The 15,719-nt window shown below is 41.4% G+C and overlaps 1 non-coding gene across 1 annotated transcript; it reads right to left on the bottom strand.

The window, feature by feature from the left end:
• Positions 1–552: 552 nt before the first annotated feature.
• On the bottom strand, positions 553–659 carry LOC136490370 (small nucleolar RNA R71). The gene has a single exon (XR_010767660.1). It is a non-coding gene; the product is annotated as a small nucleolar RNA R71 (small nucleolar RNA).
• Positions 660–15,719: the final 15,060 nt, after the last annotated feature.

The following is a 15,719-nucleotide window of genomic DNA, read 5'->3' as shown; positions in this document are numbered from 1 at the left end:
ACCCTTATTTTGTCTACTTGTGTATCTTATGCAGGGTAATGTATGACTGGTTTTGACCTTCCAACAAACTATATTGAAGATCCAGAAGCATTAATCAGGAGGACTAGAGCTAAGCTCAAGAAAGTCTCAATGTTAAAGTCAGAAGACAATGATATAAGGCAAAGCTTAACAGTAGAATTTGAAGCCACGGCTAACAGGACTTCTCGTGAATTCTCTGCTCCAACTACGACCAACATCCGTACTGGACCGACAGTCAATGTCAGAGATAATGGATTTAAGCTTAAGCCAGCTCTCATCAACATGGTGCAAGCAAACCAGTTTTGTGGAAAGGCACATGAAGATGCATGTGCACATCTCCAACACTTCCTAGAGATCTACAACACCTTCACCATCAAAGGAGTAATCTAGGATGCCATACTACTTCGCCTTTTCCCATTCTCACTTTTGGGAAAGGCAAAGCAATGGTTCTACGCCAATGAAGATAGAAATACTATATGGGATAACTGCTCCACTGCCTTTCTAGCAAAATTCTTTCCCATAGGCAAGACCAATGCCCTGCGTCGGAGAATTTCAAGTTTTCAGCAACAACATGATGAATCTATCCCTGAGGCACGGGAATGCTTCCAAGATTACATTCTGGAGTGTCCTTATCATGGGATGGAGAATTGGCTACTCATGCAGACTTTCTATCATGGGCTGACCAATAGTTCCCGTGAGACAATGGATGCTGCTACTAGAGGTGCATTCCTGTCACTCACCATACTAGATGCAATAGCTCTTGTGGAGAAGATGGCCTCCAATCAAGGTTGGAATGAAGAACTTACTCAACCCTACAAAAGAGGTGGAGGTATACATCAACTCAAGGAAGTAGACATGTTGTCTGCCAAGATGGACCTATTGATGAAGAAGCTTGAAGACCGAGCCAATGAGAAGCAAGAAGTCATGCACATTCATGATTCTCGCATGGCATGTGAACTATGTGGAAGCACTGGGTATTTAGGGAATAGTTGTCCTGAGACCCATGAAGACGTAAACTTTGTCAACAACAATTACTCTCATCCTCAGTAGAATCAAGGATGGAACCAGCAATAGAGGCCAAACTACCAAGGTCACTATCAAGGTAATAATTTTAATAATTTCAATCAACCACCCTTGAGATAATTAATTGCTGGCCAATCTAGACTTATGGAAGGATTGTCTAAGAAGGTAGCTACCAATGATAAAATTCTAGAAAACATAAATAATAGAATGGATAGCTCTGCTTCTGCTATTAAGAACCAGCACAGCTTTAATAAAATGATAGAATCACAAATAGCTCAGCTGGCGGCTACTGTTCCTCCATCCGACAAAGGTAAGATTCTGAGGCAACTGGAAGATCTAGAAACTACAAATCTTGTCGATATTCACAATGCAGCTTACTACTCATGGAGCCATCGATGGGAAGGTGGATAGATTATACCTTGCCTGAGAAGAAGAGCGATCTAGGAAGACCTGTAACACCCCTAGTGTTTAGCTTCCACATTTGCACTGCATTTCATGAACATGAGCATCATGCATCCCTTCGTGAACTTATATCACATGAAACATGATTTCAAAACATTGCAACATGTTGTATATTTCATGTGTGTTGTCTCTTTTATGAAATGTAAAGTGTGCAACACTTGAGTGCAACATGTGCCACTCACTTAGTGAAACAAGATTAGTTAATACTATGCAACAAGATCATGCAACATGTGAAACATGACTATGAAACATTTGCAACATTTCTTGTGTTTTTCATTGTTTCAGTACATACCTTGATTGATTCTTGTGTGACCAATGCATGGTGTGGCTAGAAATGCTTGTAAGTAACTTAGTTACACATAGAATGTCTTTTGGAACATTGTTCATGTTGGTCACTTTGACTAATTAGGTTTCCAAGTCATGGTTTGACCAAATTTGACCCCTGAACCCTTTTGTTTGACTATTTAAAAATTGTGGCTTAGGATGTTTGCATGTCTGAGCAACCTAAAATAAAGTTGTAGCAAATTTAATAAGGAACAAACTTTGTTTAGAAGCCAAGTCATGAAAAAGTGCACAACATGCTCCAAAAGGACCCACAAGTCAGATTTGAGGTTGGATTCAACACTTAGAAAATTTCTAAGTATGAAAATTGAGTTTCAGTTTCATGTACCCTAGTTGAGAGCTCTGTAGTCTGCAAACCAAGCCGAACCAGCTCGATCTCCAATTGTGAAAGTTGTAGACCACATGTAGATCTCCATCTTTGTTAACTAAGACATGAGCTAGATCAACACGGGTTAGAAGTTAATCACCACCAAATATCGCCTGTCAGTCGGTTCATTGGGCTACTGAATCAAAAACTTTAGACCGGTCATGGCCGACCGGCAACAGAAGACGGCCGCCGCGTGGCCGCCACGTGCTCGACTTGGCCTGACCGCGCCATGTGCTGGCCAGATTGAAATGGACGACACCCTACTACCTCTCCACTTGACTGCACGCGCTCTGCCTCCTTCATTTCTCCAGCTCGCAGCAGCAGCCGAAGCGCAGCCGTCGCCATTGCCGCCGGGAGCTCCGTCGAGCCCCCACGCGCTCGCCGCCGCGTCTCACCTCGCTCCGTCTCACCCACCGCTTCCCCGACATCTCCTCTACCTCGTCCACCCTCTGGTAGAGCCTCTCGAGCTGAGTTGATGGCATAATCGCCGGAACCGTCGCCGCCATGACTTGACCTCACCGGAGATCGAGCTCACCGCGGCCGGCGCACTAGAAGTTTCCCCTTTCCCCTTTATATTCTCGGATAGCTTTGCCGTGAAACCGTGTAGCTCGTACCGTGCTTGGGTGGGGCAATGTAGGCTTGCCGTCGCCGGAGTTCCACCGTGGCCTTGCCGCCGTCCGCCGTGCGCGTCGCCGCTATAGGTTGAGGCCAGTAGAGACCAAACCCAAGGCACCAACGGGTCCGCCTCGTCATGGTGAGCACGACGGTGGCCTTGGTCTCACCGGAGACCTCACCGCCGACGAGCTACGCCGCCTTCCGCACGTCGCAGCCGCCTCCCCTGCTTCGCTGTCGCTGACCAGTGGGTCCGGCTGACGGCCGGGTCCCACACGTCAGTGACTGAGTTTGTGAAGATAGTTCAAAAATTCCAGTTTTTAGTGCTGTTTTGTAAATTTTGTAACTCCTAATTAGTAGATCCAAATTGAGTACTTACAATTTTGTTAGACTCACAGTTAGGTCTAGTATTTAAGAAAAATATGTCTTGAACACATTATGTAGAAATTTTGGATGAATTAAATAGGAACTTGAAAAGTGTTTTTGAATGCATGCAAATTTGTTTAAATCATATCTTGAGTTTCTGTGATCCAAAAATTATGAAATTTTGTGGGTAAGCTAGTCTTGTATAGTAGAAGCTCTGGTTAAAATTTGAGAGTAATTGCATGTGTAGTTTTTGAGTTATAGATTTTCCTTTTATCATTGGTAGATACTTGGGTGAATTTTAGTAAATTATTTATGAATCCTATGGCCATAAAACTTGGTGGGTAGTATCTTGGTACCTTATAGATGCTAGGAAAAATATGAAATCTGTTGCTTGACACTTTTCACTAGGGTTTCCTAATTATGCCATTTTAAGCCGTTTTGCCTTACCATTTTTGTGTAGGCTGTTGTACTTACTGAAATGGTGTGAAATTTTTATGGTAGTCGACTTAGGGTATGTAGTGTCTACTGTAATTTTTGTAGAATTAATGGGGCAGTTTTCATATATGTTTACTATTTCCCCTAATTAATTAAATAAATTAAGAAATGTATTAAAATAAATGTTTTGGTGATGGACACCCTACTTTCTGGTGTTCTTGTGATATGTGTCATATGTCAGTAAAGTTGGTTTTGTCCAATTAAGTGTTTATATCATAAGTTAATAGTTATTTGTTTGCATCATGTCCCTCTGGACAAATCTGGGGACTTTGGAAAGTTCCCCATGATATTTTAGTTTTCTGTGAATGAGATGAATACAAGAGTTGTAGATAAATTAGGTAGCTAGCTCCTGTCAAAATTTGAGGGCATTTGGCCTAGTAGTTTAGAAACGACAGCTGTTTAAAGTTAGGTTGCAGTTTTTGCTTATTCTCTGCCTTGTGAGGATAGAATTCTGTTGATTTATGAATTCGAACTGGCAAAGGTTTGAATCATGCTTCGAGGTCTGAAAATGAATTGCATACAATTTCATAAGCTTTCCAGATTGTCTTGTTGCATGTCATTTGGAATTATAAATCTCCAGTTATGGCTAGTTTACTGCACCGCTACATAGTATTCATTTTGCTGAAATACAATTGCTTGAGTGTATGTGGTTGCAATGTTCTCATTGATTGTTTAGGGGTTAGCCTAACTTGAGAATATGCTTAGGTGCAGGTGCTAGGTCATTAACTGAAGATGAGCAATTATACATTAGGTTGTATAAACTTGGTAAGTAAAGTGATTTGAATAGGGCTTAAGTTGGAATATGCAAGCTACAGCGAACATGTGCATTCCCCGAGCATCCCCGACATTTGTTCATGTGCATCCATGATATTTATCTTGCGCATTCATGCAATAGGTGTGCCGGAGGGAGTGACGTTGCTGGAGTTCGAGGGAGCCAACCAGGAGGAGGAACCTGAGGTGCAGGAAGCCGACGAAGCAGTCGCCGCGGAGGAATTGCCTGAGTGCCCTGACCACCAGCCTTCCTCGTTCCTAAAAGGCAAGCCCCGGAGCATATTAAGCCTCCCATGTTTTACAAATACATTGAGTATCTTTTATTGTTGATGATGCATTAAGTATAGGAATTGGTTGAAACCAATTGCTGCATTATATATCCTTCCTTGTCCAGATGTCGCACTGGAATCCTATTTAAGTTCAGGAACGGGTTAAATGCTTAGCCATGCTTAGTGCGGTAGAAGTCAGGTGATTTCCTGTCACCTGCGAGCTTTAGGATGAGGTGGATCACGGTTGGCTATATTTGCTATCGTGGAAAAGAACCATGTGAATAATGAATTAAGACCGGGCGGGGTCTTGTGTAGGTTTGAACATAGTGACTCTGTCTGAGTCGTTTAAGGACCGATACGCTGTACATCCTCATGTCATGTTGAACGCAGCCTAACACTTAGCTGGCTGGATAAGTCATTCCGACCGCGAAGCCTAGTAGCTCGATTCAGGCCGGGAACGCGAGTAGTGGCGGCACTCTGGAGGTAGTAAGGATGTGCGGAGAGCCATTGGCATAAGTCCAAGGCGGGTTAGAGTCCCGAACAACCTTGGCAGAGTGGTTCTCTGAGAATGCCGATCTGTTCGGACCCGCGACTCCTTAATTATACCAAAGGTGACTTGTTGCGACCCTGACGGGGGAAGCAGGGTTTGTGTTTAGGAATACCCCTCCAGCTGATAGGAATCAATTCGAATCGTCGTCTCTCCCGGATAGTGAGAACTTGAGTGAGCAGCGGCAACATAGATTCAATTAACTTAACAATATGGTTAAATGGATGATGATAAGGTTGCCACAATGAATACCTGATATGGTTATTAATGTTTGCACCCTAATAAAATGATTGCTTAGTACAGGTGCTAATATAGATGACAGATTAATGGCTAAAAAGTTACTGCTAGTTCAGGTTAAGAGTTGATCATTATTACTTATGCTTTTCTGCAAAAAGAAAGCGTCAGCCAGCTCCACTACATTAAATTAAGCTATGCATAATCCTTGGTGTCATTTGTTTGGTTTTCGACGGGTAAGTCTAGCTGAGTACATTTCCATACTCAGGGTTTATTCCCTCTTGTTGCAGATGACCTCCTATATCAGGGATTCTGCAAGTATTGTCTCCACCCGGCGGGTGATGAGGACTAGATCATGGGCATGATCTCCTTTCTCTTATCTGAATGCTTTTGCGGTCTGTGATCAGCAAACCAGTATGTGTATTTGAACTCGGTGTGTGAGTTAAACTATTTGCTTCCGCATGTTTTACAAGACTTGTTTTGTAATAACGATGACTCTGTGATGGTGTAATCTATTTGCAAATGTCTACGAAATGTTGTAACGTACGATATGTTATGTTGGATTACTGTGATCTTGGTTGTATGCAAGTTGGTTTGAAATCCTTCGAGATTTCGGTTGACTACCGGGTTTATATGGGCTCAAGTTCGAGAATTTGATCGTTCCGGCGATTGTTTTTGTACTTGTGCTCTTATAAATTGGTCGGTTCCACGACAAGACCTATCATCCCCATCGTTATTGGACCTCACATTTTTCAAGAAGCTATTTGTGACTTCAAAGAAAGTGTCAATATCATGCCTAAGGTAATCTATGATCGAATTAATAGAGATGCTTTCTTGTACACAAATATGGGTTTGTAGCTTGTAGATCAGTCACTTTGTTACCCCAAGGGAATTCTTGAAGATGCCATCATTCGAGTGGGACAATCATATGTTCCATAGACTTTGAGGTTTTGGAAATAGGAGGAGATGTAAGGGCACCCATCATCTTGGGCTGACATTTCCTAAGCACCACTAAGGCCATCATCTATGCGGATAGTGCCAAGATCTGTTTCACAATCAAGGATAGAAAGGAGTAGTTTTCGTTCAAGAATCATATACACCATTCTTCAGGACATCCCAGATGCCATACCTACTTGAAGTGACAACAGTGACCAATAAGAAGAAGAACAGGAGAAGGAGGAAGAACAAAGCCAAGTGGCCACAAGAAGAGACAGTCAACATGATCAACACACTCCAATCAGAGTACGACCACCTCCTCACTTCACCATTCCTTGCTAAGAAGGATGATCTAGGCGTACCAACGATCGAGTGTGCCATTGGACAAAGAATTTTCCACAAGACCTTCTGTGACATTGGATCGGGGGTCAACATAATGTCAAAGGTAACATATGAATATTTATTCGGTAACGAACCTTTGTTCCCTACATATATGCTATTACATATGGCGGACCAATCAATCCTATTCCTAGAGGGGATAGCAAAAGATATTATGGTAAGAATACATGATCACTATGCCTCTATCAACTTCATGGTTCTAGACATGGGTGAAGAAGAAGACGATAGACCCATCATCCTTGGAAGACTGTTCCTCAACACCACCAACGCGATCATCTACGTTGGATCCGGACAAGTCCACTACTAATTCCTTGGAGAAAAGGTACACTGTTATTTTAATAGTTATACTACTTATGAGTAGCTGAAGAAGTCTCGCTCTAGGAGGAGACATCGATCATCCCGAAACCAAAAGAATCAATCTCCAAAGAATGAATGGAAAGAAGATAAGGAACCTGAAGGAGTTGTGAAGGATGAACCCGCTCCACCAAAGTCAAATTCATAGACTAAGTAGGTGTGGAAGGAAAAGGTAACATCATCACCAGGGTCACAAGTGGCACAATCATCAGAGTCTCCATCGTCGAGACCGGATGGTGCACCCAATAAGTAAAGGACTCTTCTCCATCCAAGTCATGTCCGGAGGACTTAAAAATCCAAACCCTAGCCATGTGGTAATATCGGTAGTTATCCATATTAACTTTTTAGCACTACATGAATTATTTTCACTCTTAGCATATTTATTTTCCCGCATTAGCATTGCATTTAAAAAAGAAAAATAATAAAAAGTTTTTCATTATTGCATTACATCATTGCATCATAAATCCTAAAGCCCCATGTGAATAAATCTCGGGTATAAAAGCCTAAGGAAATATTCACTATGGTGGCATAAAAATAAAAATATCATGCATGCATATTTCCTTTCTGCATTATATAAATAAGAAAATCTAAAAATACATTAAATAGACATCCTGCTAAGAACTTTATCAATTAGGAAATCTGTCTAAAACCCACAAGGATAACAAATCTCTGAATGGCTAACCGCTAACCCCTTATTTTAATCTATGCCACGAATTTTGGTGTTCTTGTTGGAGTATTTTGCAGGATGATCTAGAGTAACACCATCCATCTGAAGAAAATTTTCTCGAGCCGCTGCTACACCTGCTACACATGGAAATCAACTTCTGGAAGGATGAGAGAGATTTGAAGAAAGACCACAACAACATCCATCTTGGGGGAGGAGCATCCCCCATGTATCTAGCTAAGTATTTCTTTCCCTTTTTAATTTTACTATTTTTAAGTTTTCTATATAGTTGCTAGAGTCATAAAAAGATGCATAACAAACAAAAAACAAATAAAAGGTTATCTTTGTTATATATATATATATATATAATAGTAAGGTGTGATCTTGAAAATGAAAGCAAAATATAAGTATGTGTCTAGTTTTCTATTTTTAGGAGTTAAATAAAATGAGCTCTAACGATGATCTCTTGCAATGGAAATGATGATTAGTTGCTCTATCATAATTCCTTTCAAGTACCTAGTTTTCAGCCTTGAATTCTCCCAAGTTTTGGATACGACTGTTTTCATATAAGAATTTACTCTGAACTTGAAACTCGTGGGTAGCATATGCTTGATCTAAGTCTAGGTAATTGATGGATATGATATGAGAAGGCCTGAGCTACTGTTTATATTGTTCCTAGTGATACTAGAGTTCTGGAGATTTATCTTTTGGAAAAACATTAAAATATTACATGATGAGCTCCTGTATGTTAAAGTTTGAATTCCTACCAGAGCCATATATGATATTTAGAATAGAAAAAACTTCCACTCATATATGCTGCTTGTTTTGCATTGAGTTTAGTCAAGCTTTGTTGATGCCTTATGAGAGGTTTGTTATGCTCTTAAAATTAAGATCACATACACACGATACACATATGCACTACTCCTACACTGAGGCTAGGCGCAGAAACATGCCATTCCATCTAGATCCACCCAAAAAAAGTTTTACTTCTACACTAGGAGTAAACACCAAAAAATAGTTTTGATAGAATATCCATCAAATAAATGTTCCAAGTTCTTGTTGCTATCTCTCAAATGTTTGTTGCAGAAAGAAGCATGGGGCTATGCAAAAGTTATTTATAAAAAAAAGAAAGAAAAAAGAGAGAGATGGAAAAAATGGACAAGTGTCTGAATTATTAAAACAATGGGTACTCAGATGCCCGCTTGAAAAAAAGTGAGATGAATAAGATAGCCACCGTTTTCTTGCAAAGATGTTTTCAAGTTTCAAAAGAGAGATATGCTTTCAAGGAGCATAGTAGAATCAGGTTAGCCACCATATATATCCACCATATACATCCATACACATGCACATCTTGATTTGATTGTATGACTCAACTCTCTTTGGATCCATTATTTGACTTTACAATATATGTATTGCAAGTATGATCTTTTATGTTTCTCCCTACCTGTGAGCTCCACATAAACCTTAGTTGTAGGAAGAAAGGCATAACACCATTATTGCCTAGGTAAGGATCCACAAATTCCACATATATTGAGAGACTTGAGAGTGTCATACAATAGGAAGCTCTGAGTTTTATTTTGAAAAACTATAAAAACTCTGGAATAATGGTTGAGCAAAGAACTTGAGACATAGTGCTTGACTTGATCGTTCTATCTTTCAATTGCTCAAGACCTAAGTGATGGCTGAGAAGCCCCATGGTTGAAGGTAATATGGGTAAGTTTGAAAGTCAGATCGGTTTATTCTAATCCGGAGGAGAATTCTTGTTTGAACGCATGTGTAGTTTTGAGGAGTTGCTTCAATGTTTTCAAAATCCTAATACTCCTAGTTAAGTTTAGCTTTGCTAAGGGACTAGCAAAAGGTAAGCTTGGGGGAGTTGTTGATGGTAGTTAACAACTATTATAAACCGTCAAATAAACATGCATAAGGGCATAAATATAATCACCAATGAAGGTTTAAGGGTATAAACTAACAAATTCCATAAGTTTTGGTGAATCTGTGTTTCTAGTAGGGTTTAATCAGAAAACCATCAAGGTGGACCTACATGTCAGATTGAATTGCTCTTATCCACTGTGAAACAGACACCAGAAGACTCTAGAAGATACGGGAGGACTCCACGTTGAAGTGGAGGCCGAGAGGCTGCCAAGTTGGGTCGCTCGGCCCCACCTACAGGCCGCCCGGGCCCTAGGCCCACCTATCAGCCTCCTTGTTGTTATGTCGGTTCTCCACCACCTTCTAGGATGCATCTACACCGTTGCTTAAGTCAGTTTGATCCAAGGGCTCACATTGGACCCTCAGGACTATATAATCTAGCCCCTACCTCCCCCCATTCTCATAAGTCATCAAGTCATTAGAAGATAGAAACCCTAATCTTCTTAGAGCTCCTCCTCCTCCATAGCATAGCTAGTTAGAATAGATCTAGAGGGAGGCAAGTAGGACTTCACTTGGATTCCCAATCTTGTCAAGAGTGTGGTCTGGTATAAACTTTGTACCCCTCTCTCTCTTGTTTCTCCATTATTTTTATATGCTGGTTGCAACTGTTATGACAATATCAGTATTCATCTTATTCATGTTCTTCGTTATGATGTTCATCATCTACTTTGATTATATGCTTAGTATAGTTAGATTCTTATCATGTTTATGCACAAGTTCATATAGCGCTCACTCTAGGGATCCATTGGTGGGTGGTCATACATTGTGTAAGCATGGTGCTTATACATTGTTTACCTATGGATACACCCTATATTGTGGGTCATGTGGTAGATCATAGATGTGACACTCCCATTGAGTCCTTTGTAGTCCACTCCCCGAATATAGGTGCACGTAGGGTCCGATTACGAAGGTAGAACGAGCTCTGCCCTCAATCTTCCTTAGTAATATCCCTTTTGTGTAGATATGATGATGATCTTAGCAATGGTTACTAGGTGTAATTGCACTAATCTAATGTATGCTATGACTTATAATTAAGAATGACTTAGGAATTATTCCTCTAATACTCTACCTAGCCATGCTAATGCTATAGAAAGGAGTACTCTAAGTGATTTAGCACTATTAATACTTATTTTTTATGCATATCTTATCCTATGACTTATCCCTATGGTGAGTAGAGTATTGGCTATGGTTTATTTCTCCTTCACTAGTATAAGTTATCAATACATGTCCATGCTAGACCTTCCCAATGGTAAAAATATAAATAACGATACCTAGAATACTCCCGGGTAAAATGCTACAATGGTATATTATCTGTGCGCTTATATATTCTCTCTAGTCACTTGCATTAATAAGAACTACTTAGTGTTATTCTAGTAATACTATGTAGTACCTACACATAACTCTGGCATCATCACTAGGGATGACAACCTAGTAAAGCTAGGAGGTACAGGTTTATAAAAATTGGCTCAGTACTTAAAACAAGTGACATGTTAATAAACATCAACAGTGACTTTTATAGCCTCATTGAATCCTTTGTAGTCCACCTCCCATTAATAGGACTAGCATGATAATATTTCTATAGGAAACATATTATGTCTATGTTTTCTCTAGTATTATCCCCAGAATTGAACAATAGAAGACAAAGCTTATCGAAGTTTGAACTTGAAGACCTCAGTAGTCTTCTCTACGCTCCAATTATCTAGCCTTGATTGTGAAGTTGAGATAAGTTAGATTTGGTTATTCTCACACACATTTCCTTGAGTTTGATATAAAACTAGGTACTCCCAGTGAAGTACTAGATTGGTATAATATCCGTGCGCTTGCGGATTATTCTGTGTGTATTAATTTTTACCAACATGCGGTGAACATTTATGGTCTGTTGTGTGGACACATATGATGGTTTGATGTTGTGATGCTCTGTCAGTGGTTCGCTGTAGACGTGTGAACTGTTAATTGTGGTAGTTTGATTGCTAGGCTGAATTGTTATGTAGTCAATCTATGCAGTAGTGATGATCTCGAATTACTTTGTACTCCACGTGGTAGAACCAGAATAGGCTACGTGATCAAATAAAAATCGACACGTGGAGGAACCAGTGCATGAGATGTGAAATAGCAAGAGCACGACACATGGGCTATTAAAAATCTGACACATGGAAGGATGTTGTCAAGCCACGCGGCCGAATAAAAATGCAAAACATGGACGGACAGTGTTGTGACGCGTGGTCAAATAAGAAATGGCCACGTGGATCAATAATAATACGCCACATGGTCCAATGAAGAAGTGACACATGATCCAACCGCAACACGACACGTGTGCCCATAAAAACTGACATGTGGAACAGCAGGAACCCGACAAGTGGTCCAGTAAGAACCTGAAACATGCAAGAACCAGAGATGGCCATGTTGTGCAATAAGAAGGTGACATGTACCCGAACCATCTCCAATGCAACTGGCTATAGCATGTACACGTGGAAAGCATCTCCAACAGAAGCACCCACCAGCGTGGCAGCCCCCCTGCCATGCATGCCAAAACAGTTCTATGACGTTCTGTTTTCATCACAGATCAAGCCACTTCTATGACGATTTGCAAAACTCATCATAAAAATTCAAGTATGACGCGACTTCTATGACGACCCATTTTTCATCATAAATTCATCATAGAACTGAAATTATGACAAATTTTGCTCCTTCAGTGACGAAAGCTATTCGTCATAGAAGTGGATATTCCTAGTAGTGAATTTTGGGTAGATCTGGTGGAAGTGAGGGGGTGGTGGTGGAGGTGGAGGGTTTGGGTGGAGTGGAGGTGGAGGGTGTGGTGGATGGTTGTCCAACTCAGGCTCATGGTTTGGATCCTCTTTGAGGGAAACCAAGTATTCATCCATCCTCCTGAGCTCCTCCTTGGCTTTGTCCACCTTCTGTCTGATGGTGCGCAAGCGCGCCTACCTTTGATGAGCTTCAACTTTGCGTCTCTTTTCTTGGATTTCTTCGTGCATCTAGTTCAAGGCCTCGAGGCCCCTTTCCTCTATGTCTTCATCATCATCTTGATGTACCATGCTAGTCTCGTCAACCCTAGGTGGGTTGGGCTGAGGGTTGGCCTTGTCCATGGCTAGAGGGGGGCTCTCAAGATCGTTTGAGACTTCTGTCAGCCGCATAGTGGTCTAGGGCAAGGTGGCACCCCTGCCTCCGTCCGTGGAGGTCCCGGTGACTATTTCTGCCCTACGCGAGGGTGAAGGATCCCTGTTGCTATTGTTGCTGGTTCTCCATGTTCCGATAGCCATTGGTTCAATACTTGTGGTACGATGGGGTCCCCATGGTCGGCTCCTACTGTGGGGTCACTCCTGACCTCTCACCCTCACTAAGAATCACATGGGGAGAGGTCGAGGGTTTCCCATAGGGTGGTGAGTGAGGGAATGAGAGGGAGCGAGCGGGGTGATGGTGCACAAGATGATGCGTAAATGCGGATTAAATACCCATTGAATTGTTCATAAAAGAAGAGCCCATTTTCTTACATGAGCGCCCTGGGTATTTATAGATCATACCTAGGGTTGCAGAAAAATTACACAAGGGTTGCACTCAAAGAGGTGATTGTTGAACAACGACCAATGGTATGGCGGTAATCTCCTACCCTTGGTCGACCACTCCGAGCCCTAATTGCCTCAGTGGGGCCACCATCACCGCTCGACCGATTGCTTTCCATGGCCAGCGTCAAACCTTCATGCATTCCAGGTGAGGGTCCTCCATTCGCTACCGATCAGTGCTTCGCTTGCCTTGATCCCTCAGTGAGGTGGGCCTTCACACACGACACCTGCACACACGGGTAGAATCAAAATAAATAGAAACCCTCATGGTGGGGATGAGTACCCACAGCGAGGTTGGTTAGACAGGCCAGCATGAGGTCGAGTGTCAGGGTAGGAGCTATGCCAGGCAAGCCTCCCCCAACATAAACCATCAGGTCCCATAGGTCTGATGCAGAAGGGTCCCACAGGTACACGTCGGATGGAGAAAGGACAGAGTGGAGACTTTTATGATGAATTGAAAGTGTTAAGTGACACGCAAGCCATTGGGTCCCATAGGTCGGATGGAGATGGAGAACGGTCCCAAAGGTACACCTGACACGTAAGCCATCGGGTCCCACAGGTTAGATGTAGAAGGTTCCCGCAAGTACACGTCGGATGGAGAAAGGACCGAGCGGAGACTTTTATGATGAATTGCAAGCATCACGGATGACTAACTACAGGTCCCATAGTTACACGTCAGATGGAGAAGGGTCCCAAGGTACACATTGGATGGAGAAAGGACCGAGCGGAGACTTTATGATGAATTGCAAGCGTCATGGATGAGTAATTGCTGGTCCCATAGGTACATGTCAGATGGAGAAAGAACCGTGTGGACATTTATGACGAAGTGCCATTCGTTACAGATCGAAAACTTCATCATAGATGTGTAATTAGTTCAATGACGAAGCCCTAGTTGCCATGGTTCTAAAGAGGATCGTCATAGATGAGTAGGAACAGTCACGCGAGGGTTTTTTGTGATGAACCCTGTGCTGTTCTATGAAGTTTTTGTGTGAAGATGCCTAGTTTGATCATAGATAATGAGGGCTAGAGGATTGTTAGCACTTATCATGATGAAACGTAAATATTTGTTCTAGAAAGAGATCTTCTATGATAGTTTTGGATTCGTCATTAAGATTTTTGTCATAGAAGTGGATATTCCTAGTAGTGCGCGAAGCCACGGTCCTTAAAGTTTAAACAACTATCTATCCTCTTCACATCCTATGGGTAAGAGAAAGGGATGGTCTCAGAGAAAAGTGGACCAAGAGTGAGTTAAGATGCAAAATGAACATCAGAGTATGGATTAGATAAGACACCAAGGTTAGAGAGGCTATGGGTTGGGGTATGTTTCCTATACGAACCCATTATTCACAAGAGACAAGATGAGTTAAAGAGTAACTTAACAAAATTAATTAAGCACAAGAAAAGAGTGGAACTATTAGCTAAGTTACAATTCCATTAAGGTACTAGGTGAAATATTTCATATTTTAGTTTTTTCATCTATCTAACTACCTATGACCTTATCTTTTAGTTAAGCTTCTGATGCTCATGTATTCCTATGTTAAGTTGTTCAATGAACACGTGGCTAAAGTGTATGACAGACAGCCATTATCTCCGATACCCGCTCTCTAGGGACCCGCCGCGTTAATTTACCTAAATCTAGGGTCATCCACTTGATCAACTCAATTTAAGCAAACCAACATCGGTGACTCCCCTGGAGATACAATCCACATCTCCAATACCAGGAATTCCGGTTGAGTATCATACCACGATAGCCTCCACAACTCAAGATTACATCTCATCATTGGAGCACATAACTCAGTGGAAAACATATATTACAAGTCTTGCCACATTTAACACATTAATTATACAACATTAGAGAAGACATTGATTCAACTCAATTATATATAGTGAGAACCAACTACTATCTTACCAAACACAAGTACAAAACCATATACACTCTCGCTAGTAACAGGTAGTCGCCTTGCCCATGGGCGTCACTACCATAGCTTGGACGGCTCCGACCATTCACCCACTTTGCCACCAACGACGGGGTGAAATGGCCGCCAATGCCCTTTACCTACAAAACAACATAATGACAACACCGTGAGTACATTGCGTACTCGTAGGACTTAATTCCAACATATATATTTGGTGGATGCAAAGGGATTAATAGGCATTTGTACATTTTCATAAAAGCATGGCGTTTATTAAAATATGCCATGCCCATGAATCATAATTAAATTATTTAGCAATTATAAGTTCATAACAAGTAGTAATGAGTAATATAAGTAAAGTGATTAACATTATAATTCCTCTCATAATCGAGTTTCATCATCAACACTACAATGGGTATAGAAGAAAGAACAACCGGTTT

This window comes from Miscanthus floridulus, chromosome 10 (genome assembly GCF_019320115.1).
Source record: "Miscanthus floridulus cultivar M001 chromosome 10, ASM1932011v1, whole genome shotgun sequence".
NCBI lineage: Eukaryota > Viridiplantae > Streptophyta > Magnoliopsida > Poales > Poaceae > Miscanthus > Miscanthus floridulus.
This window is presented reverse-complemented; position numbering and strand designations above follow the sequence as displayed.